This window comes from Armigeres subalbatus, unplaced genomic scaffold, assembly GCF_024139115.2.
Source record: "Armigeres subalbatus isolate Guangzhou_Male unplaced genomic scaffold, GZ_Asu_2 Contig1118, whole genome shotgun sequence".
Classification (NCBI taxonomy): domain Eukaryota; kingdom Metazoa; phylum Arthropoda; class Insecta; order Diptera; family Culicidae; genus Armigeres; species Armigeres subalbatus.
Window position 1 is genome coordinate 80,018 of NW_026941867.1, and position 9,813 is coordinate 89,830.

Genomic DNA, 9,813 nt, shown 5'->3' on the forward strand with positions numbered 1-9,813 from the left:
GATTTAAAACTCAATTGAAATTAAATAAGAAATAAATTAAGTCGAAATATAATAAAAATAAACTACGAATATTGTATTACAAACCATGCACATAGGAATTCCAGCAAACAGTGAACAAATATGCGTATGACGACAGCGCAAGTCAAGAGGTATGGAAGTTTATGATGATGAAAGACTTCTGAACGTTATGCATTGCCTCCAGAGAAGCCAGATTTGAAACGGAAGAACTCTTGGGCCAACTTTACCAATTTGACATTATTCTGTTGGATGAAATGGAGCCTTGATAAAAACAACAAACCCATTCAGGAGGATTCTTTTGGTGCATTTTACGGAGTTTGTATTATCATTGTGGGCGGAATATAGAGAGTAGAGAGAATTATATGTTTTCTTTCTCAACTCTGACAGTTATTCATGTTTTCACAGTGGGGATAGATTGGAATATGAGATTGCAAGGAAATTCCCAAGTATAAGTAAACATTGATGGATTTCAATGAGTTTTTAAGTTGTATTGGTTAATTTTATTAAAAGTAAAACCACTAAAACTATATGTTTATAGCAATGATACCACATGATACACTTCACGTAGGGAGCCAGGAATTCAAATTTATTTAATTATATTTGAATAGTATTCGTCATTGTACAAGTAAGTACTATACATATTCTATTCAGTGGTGTAGCCAGAAAATTAGGGGGGGGGGGGGGCCGTTTTCTGAACATTTTTTTTTCGATAGAAAATTTCTAAAAATGTTGTCTCTGGGTGGGGGGGTTATGTCCAAAACCACCCCCGTGAATACGCCACTGATTCGATTTAATTAAATGTTATTGTAAACAGATTCATTACTTTGAAATCCAAGTCCATAATGTTGCACAAAGTACATTCAAACTCCTTCATATGGAATAGCATGCTGATATGCAATTTTGCATTCGACGTTTTATTTAACTTAACACCAAAAAGGCCAAGCTCTTCAGGAAGGCGAATTTTGAAATTGAAAAAAAATTAATACCTACGACATGGCGTTTGGGGTATTGCAATGGAAACTTATTTTTTCCTTTCTCGTATACAAAATATATTGTCGGCGTAGCACCAACTTAGAATTCGGAAGTCGGGACTTCCGAACCGAACTTTCTTCCGAAGTTTTATCTGACAAACTAATTGATGCGTTGTTCAGCGCATCTTTAGGCGAATCTAGCGCACTATTTCCGAAGTTGGGAAAGTTGCCTGTATCTGAAAAAAAATCCAACTTCGGTATAAAAGCGATCTAATTTTTATCCGGATAGACAATACGTAAAAGCTATTATAGTAGGATCATATGTTCGCTCCAAAACCAAACTTTTTATAGAAGGCTCGGAGACCCATAGTGTTTTATAACAATCGACTCAGCTCGACAAACTGAGATGATGTCTGTGATGAGATTATGTGTGCGTGCGCACCAAAAGTGCAAAAAGTTTAGCTCACTTTTTTGGTACTTTTCCTCAACCGATTTACTTGCAACAAATTCCATTCAACGCGGAATCCTGTCCCATTTTTCCCTATTGAAAATTTGGCAGATCGGACTATGGGCTCAGAAAGCATGGCCAAAATACTTTGCGTTATAAAAAAGCTTGTAAAAAAGTGTAGCTCACTTTTAATGCACTTACCCTCAGCCGATCTACTCGCAACAAATTGCATTCGACGCATAATCTCATCCCATTGATCCCTATTGAAAATTTAACAAGTTGGACTATGGACTTGGAAATTATGGCCAAAATACTATTTTTATAGAAAATCATGAAACAAAAATGTCACTCATTTTTCAGGCACTTATCTTCAATTGATTTGCTCGCAACAAGTTGCATTCGACGCAAAATCCTGTCCTAATGATTCCTCGGACTATGGGCTCAAAAGTTATGGTTTAAAAACTAGTTTTATTACACACGAGAAGGGCTCCATCACCGCTAGGTGGATTAATCTGTTTTATTTTTAATATGGAACTAGTCTCAAACATTAGCTAAAAACAAATCCACACTTAATACGATTCTAAAAGTGATTTTCCAAATTTTTCAAAGCGCTGGTGAGCGTCTCTAGGATGGTACAATTTTATTTTTAGTTCAAAACATGTCATGCTACAGCTCTTTTTTCATGATTTCTCACAAATAAACTTCTGATAAGTCTGTAAAGTGCGAAAGAATTCAATGGCCGCTTCCAGTGCCTCACGGAGTGCCCCATTGGAACCTGTAAGAAGGATCATTTTCGTTTGTAGAACAAAACGTTTAATGCGACAGCTCTATCCTCATGGTTTCTCATGAATAACCTTCGGTTGATTCTCAGGAATCCTGTAGTAGGGGACATTATCGTTTGCGAATCAAAACGTGGCATCCGACAGCTAATTGTTCGTGATCTGGGAGGGAGATTCAGATTCAAAAAATATGAATGTCAGTGCAGACCTAACTTTAGTTGTCATGAAACGTCACCGCAGACCTAGCTGAAAATGTTTAATAAATGGGGAGTATCGATACTGATAATTTGCTTGAAAACTATAAAAAGCAGGAAATTATATTGAACATTATCAATCTATATTTGAAACGACGGTTGTTGAACAAAAAAAATGCCTAGTACAATCGAACTGTTCTTCTGTTCTTCTGTTCTTCAAAGTCAACTCAATCTGCAGCTACAATAAAAAAAAATTTCGTAATTTTAATCGTGAATAGTCGGATTTTGACGATTTGAAAAAATCTGTAAAGTGTTCGTCGTCCGAATCTGGCATATATGGTGAAAGAATGGAAGAGAGATTTCGCTTTGCAACTTCTGTCTTTTCCCACCCGTTATGAAACAAGCTACTTCGAAATGCAAAAGAAAACAAAAACACATTTGCCATCATGAATAATCAATCCTTGCCAACCATTTCTTTAAGTTTCTTCAAAATTATTCATATCCAATTTTAAAAGTTTCCTTATGAACCATCGATAGCGATAGATGTCGTTTCATAAAGAATTTTAAATTTCTCAAAAATTACAAAGGATCTTTTCCAAAATATCGATACCGTTAAATCGGTTAAAACGATATGATTTTTCATTGTTACACTTTATCGATATGTCAGAATTTTTGATTTAAGGGTTCTTCAGAGGAACATCGAGAGTTATCTTTTATGCAGATTTTTATTTATTTATTTTTTGCTCAATCGTTTATCGAACCTGGAAGAAAGAATACTGTAGAACCTTTGCTCAGAGATCTTAATCATTAGACCACAATGAAGTTTTGATTGGTAATAGCTAAATTGCATTAACATTCTATCCCATATAATTTTCATTCAAATATAATCAATATGTTAGGGAATTATTTTCCTTGGGGTAAGGATCATCAATTACCGGTAATGTCCTTGTGAAATGATTCTTCATGACGACAAGGCTATCCCTTTATAATCAAAAAGCTAATGTCATTTCTTTCAATAAATGTTTATCTAAAAATATAAGCAAGTTAACGGTGATAAACAAACGCCAAAATACCGATGATTCGATGAACAAAAAGGGATAAAAGTGTAGTGGTAATCATTTATGAAATTATTTGCCAAAATATATCATTGGATTGATATCATACTTTCCAAAAATTATATAACGATACATTGAAATTTATATCATTATTAGGAATAAATTAGTGTGAAAAAATATCGACAAAATTATTAAATTTTATATAAATGACTTTGAATGAGTTTTGGTTGTTGAGTTGGTCGAGATAGATGCTGACAAGAGATTCGTATTTTATTTATACTGAATTAACCTTTTGTCTGTGCTCTGGGGTCAATATGACCCCAGGCCACTTTGAGTGGCTGCCATTTTTTTAGTTTTCAACCGATTCTCCTAATTTTTGGTAGTTTGGTAAAACTCACCGAGATCTATCTCCTAGGTGCAAATTTGCTTGAAAAATCTTGAAAATATGCGCTACAGTGTACTTTTTTCAAAAAACTTACGTTGTCTGTGCTCTGGGGTCAAATTGACCCCAAATTGAAATTGCTATAACTTTTTTAATGTTTGGCCAATTTTGGATTTTTGGGGCTGTTTCGAAAGATAATTTAATCATCTTTCAGGTCGTTACTAAAGATTGACTATAGGTGGGCGGGTACATTGCGGGGAGGGGTTTTAGTGAAAAAGGGTACAAAACAGTGATTTTTTATGCTTATTTTACTTATATCTGAAAATCCTACCCATTTTGAACTGCACTTTTTCAAAAAGGTGCAGGAAGGCTGTGCTTTGACATTGATAAGTTTAGAGCTTGGTCGCTAGGTAGCGGTATATTTGAATTCATTATTTTAGACTACTCAAGTAATTCCGATATATGGAATTTTCCTCATTGTAAATATTCTTATCGCACACATTTGAAATTTGTAAAGATGACGTCTTCAACAAAGTTCGTCTGGTGGGAATGAACTGTCATGTGACGGAATAAATAATTAGGAAATTAACAAATAGGCGGCGCCAGTGTACTTGCAATATTCTTGCATATTTGAAATATTTCTTTAGCTTGAGATCCCTCATACCTACACCCAAGTTGTATTCGGCAACATTGTTCGGGAAGTCCAGGACTTCAAAGCGGTGCTCAATATAATGAGCACTTCTTCCAATTTTTAAATTTGTGCGATAAGAATATTTACACTGAGAAGAATTCTATATATACCGGAATATCTTGAGTAGTCTAAAATAATGAATTCAAATATACCACCACCTGGCGGCCGAGCTCTAAACTTATCAACGCCTCATGCCAAAGCACATGCCTTCCTGCATAACCTTTTTAAGAAAGGAGCAGTTCAAAATGGGTAGGATTTTCGGATTTGAGCAAAATAATCACGAAAAAATACTGTTTTAGTACCCTTGTCCACTAAAACCCCTCCCTGCGATGTACCCGCCCACCAATAGCCAATCTTTGGTAACGAACTGAAAGATGATTAAATTATCTTTCGAAACAGCCCCAAAAATCCAAAATTGGCCAGACATTTAAAAAGTTATAGCAACTTCAATTTGGGGTCAATTTGACCCCAGAGCACAGACAACGTAAGTTTTTTTGAGCACAGACAGAAGGTTAAATCCATCGCATTTTGTGATTCCCTCCATAGGGAAGCGAAAAACGACTATGTTCCGGACACTTCTCAATAATAGAGGAAATAAACTATAGAGGAAGATTGTCGCTGTCGTCACTGGCGAAACATCTTTTGCTGGCGAGAATAGGGCACTGAATGTCAACGAAGGAAAAATCATTACGTTTTGACAGATAGGTACCAAACATGTTTGAGGACGATAACAAACGGAACTGCAGCGACAATCGTCCTCTATAGTTTATTAACTCTATTTTCTTAATTCAATACTCCGGGAAAGAGAGTTTCACGAGACACTTCGTATTTCGAATTCCCGCACTCGGAACGTTATATGAAACTTGAGAAAGTCACGCACCGGCTTGAATGAAATCAACGAAAACATCGATGACACGCAAAACAAAAATTGGTCAGTCCGTGTGACGCTTGCTTTGCTATATTTTGCTCGTCGATAATTTTCTTGCGTCATGACGTTTAATTTTATTGTTATTTCTTGTGTAGTATCTGGATCTCCCTCCCAGTTCGTGATATATCACGAATAAACTTCTGAAGCCTTTGTATAAGGTGAAAGACCTTATAGCCAATTCAGGTTACTCACATATTACTTTGCATATTAAGGGTAAAGAAACTTTACTACTAAGTTGAATGAATTTCGATTTTTCAAAAAAATATGGTTAATACGACAGGTTCATTTTTATTGCATCCAATCAAAAGTTCTTTACTAAACTAGGGATAGATCACTTATCTTTCTGTATATAATCCTACACTTATGAGCTTTCAGATATAGAACAAAGCATAGTAAAACAGTTGAAGTTCTTAAAAATACAACAAAGTAATTTTTATCATTTTAGCTTACAATTCCAAATGACCCTTGTTCTTATTGGTCCAGTTGCGACTGCAATCCTCGGAATTGGTACAGATGAACCATAACAGCACATAACAAATTTCATTGTTGAAATAAACTAGATCTGTGTGGTGAACACCAGCCGATTTTTAAAACGCCGATCCATAGCGGATGGAATACTGTTCCAACCGTTCACTGCAAACGTCGTCGAGAGAATGCCAAGTTTCTGGCCCTCAAATTTCAATTCGATCCGAGAGATGCGAAGCAGTACGTTTAGAGAAAGAAGGAGAAATTTCGCAGCACGATTATACATATGTACTCTCGGTCGACTTTTAACTTTCTCTCTCTCTTTTTTTCTTGTTCTGTCGGATATAATTAATGAGTGATATCAAGCCTCGCTCTTTTATTAAGAGAAATCTACTTCCGCCTCTATTCATTGAGGTACTAGATGTAGCTGAAAATTCTATACACATATTCAGGGACATATGCAGATATGTAAAATAATTAAATATTAACCTCACTGCTTACATACGTCTTATTCCCCACATTCTCTTTCTTCTCTACACTTGCGTAAGTTAAACTCTGTTTTTTTTTTTTTTTTTAATGTGCAAATTTTAATTGCGAACCATCATTCAGATAAGACCTTCTTTGGGAGAAAACACAAGTTAACAAAAAAATAAAAGTTAACACTGATGCTGTTTAACCTTGTGAAATTACCTTCGTTTGCTTTGCGAAGTGCATACCAACCCTATTTTCGAGGTTGTTACGTGCCCTGTTATTGTATGATACGAGTGAGGCGTTATGACATATGTTCAAGCATAACGGTAACGTCGGTAACATCCGATCTAACGCATATCGCTCAAAGCATATCCTACCGATTACACCGCACGATATTATATACGACTTGTCTCACGCACACTTTTGTAAGTTTATTCCGAATACACTGTGTATAGCTCTCACCTGAGTCGCTTTCATGGTAAAATCAGAAAATAGATTGTTTTCAACCATGAACTATGTGTTCGTGTTTGTGTGGTTTTTAGTTTTTCTTTTTTTTGACGTAAACCGGCTATTCGTCTACGCCGCAATTACTGAGATGTCATAACAAAACCGCACAGAAGAAAAATTTCGGAATCAACCCGTTTGGGTTGTTGGATTTATTGGTTCCGGCACAAAATGTGGCAAACAATCTCTTACTTCGAGCTGATACGATCAATTTCGATCCCGAACCGACAGTCGTTTCATTCCCTTATCCAGGACCAAAGAAGGAAGCAAGTTGAAACGCACAACCAACCAAAATCCGTATGACATCGCCGCTATTTACGAGTTCTGATATGTAAAATGAACAAAGTGTATGCTCAGGAACGACTGCTTGAACCGAGGAAGTTAAAATGATTTGAGAAGTATGCAAGATTTGATGGTAGGTATTATTATTTTTATTCATTTCGATCATTGATAGGAAATAATGTGCAAACTAAGTTATTTTCTGTAGATTATTGTTTTGCCTACAAGCAAAAAAGTCGCATATTTCAGAAATCTCTTCATATGTGCCGAGATAATGTTGGAAACCTTCAACAATAAATGTTGTACACAAAGTTTCCATCGAATCGTCATGGTTTATGAATATTTCCTCGTTGCCGTAGAACTCTAGACGTCCCAATTTCCGTATCTGGAGTGACATGAAGTTTCAATCAATCCTGATTCAAATTGTTCCATATCAGTTTCTTGGGGCGGAGTCAATGTTCGTCAAACTGCTTGACTGGTGTGTACGTTGCATTATATTCACCACCGGTAATCTTGCTCTTAGAAAAAAAAAATCTATTTTCCCCTCAAATACAGACAATACAGATTTTTTACGCAAGTCAATACAGATTTACGAAAAAATCATCTGACAGCCCTGATCAAAACAAAGACCGAGCCGTCCACTCAAAATTTCGATCAGCTGTTCGAATCTGTCTCATAAAATGGCTTATAATGAAACTGTATGGTCATTGACGAATACATAGACCGAAATGTCCGGTACAAAGCCATCAGAAAATCAGGCACCATGTCTTCTTCTTCATTTTGAAGAAAATACCCCTCGTGGGTGACGAATTACATTACATAAATATATTTTACGAGCGCTGACTTACCCCTCTCGACGTTTTGACAGTTTGTCTGTTTGTTTTTCTCCCTCACTTTGCGTTGTCGTTTCGGTTTTAAATCGTGCATAAACAAAAAAAATTGCTCTCGCCATTATCTTTTTGCAAACGCTTTTGCCAGTGCGTGTTTGAATTTTTCGGAAATAATTGAATAAAGAAATCAAATTTACAATTAAGTATTTGGCTAATAATCTAGTTATGATCTTGTGTTTATAAAATACTGTTTAGTATAGTATACTAATTGACCAGCAGAAGTATTTTCCGTGATACAGTATCCGTATAAAGTTTCGTATATCTGGAAGCAACGTTCTACGTCATTAACCCGGATACTGGATATATTCTGCTATTGCGTCCTCCAAAAGTGCCCCCCAAACGGTAACTAATACAAAATCTACCTGCTAAGTTTGATCATTAGATGCTCAATTATTTTTGCTTGTATTTTTGATCGTGTGATTTCGGCTTGCCACCAAAATCTTTGCAACATGTTGTCAAAATCCTTTTCATTTATGGCGGTAAGCTCCAACGAGGATAATACGCCAATCTCGTATTATCCTCGATTTTCATAAGCACCAACCAGTATTATCTTTGATTTTAATACTGGTATTAACTTTAATACGCCGATTTCGGCGTATTAAAAGATAATCGGAGATTTACTTATGATGGTTGCGTGCTTACAAAAGATCACACACATACTAATGCGTGTAGAAAGATGCCAAATCATAACAAAACAGCTGACATCACCGCGAACGATATTTTGTTTTCTTTTGTGGCTCTCACCCGTGGCTGGCTGGGCGAAATCGTTCACGGCCATCGGATTTTTACCCTGGAGTCTTCGGTTGGATATCGCAGCTCGCAAGAAGGAACAATGTTGCCGACTACCGGAAGAGAGCATTTGCACATGAAGGTATGTTTTCTTTATTATACAGGTGATGGAGAACTTTATGCCATGCGTTTATTTTCAGAGGATCAGTCTTATTCACGGGCGTGATTTGTTGATAGAACCGAAACGTAGTCCAATTATCTTTAGGTGCACCCAGCTGTAAAAAGTGAGCTGAAGTTAAAATGATGCTTCTCAATTGCACGGCATTCAAGAGAGGCAACAACTGCATTCGATAACCCGGAACTCGGAAGATTTCAGAAAAGATGGATCAGAACGTTATTAAAATATTGAAACAAGCTGGGCAGTCAGCCTGGTCAACTTAACCGAGAACTTAGGTTAGGTTTAATTAAAGACAACTATATTTAAAATAAAAATGTTTTTCAAGAAAATAGTCTTGCTTTTCAAAAGTCAATTTTTCCATATGTATTAACTTGAAAATTTAACGTATTTCCTTCCAATAATAAGTTGAAAATAAGGAGGTATTTGTTGCAATTCCAAGAGAAACTCCTGGCAATCTACGACAAACATTCCTAGAATAATTGCATAAGAAATTCCTGAGAATTTTAGGTAGGGGGAATGACGGCTTTGGCAGGTTTTGTTCTATTATTGGCAGGGGGGTTTTTTATGACTGACTAGGCTCAAATTTGGCCTAAACATTCTTTGCATATCAAAGAATATTGTGGCCAAATTTCATAAAATTTGGTCGACAAAAACCCCCTGCCAATAATAGAACAAAACCTGCCAAAGCCGTCTTTCCCCCTATCTTTATTGACAATTTAGAAAGTTTTCGTTTGACGATTCCTCATGATATTTTAGATATTCTACAATAACTCCCAAGCGTTTCCTTCAAAAATACCTAAAAGAATTCTTTCAGAAATTTCTCAGAGGATT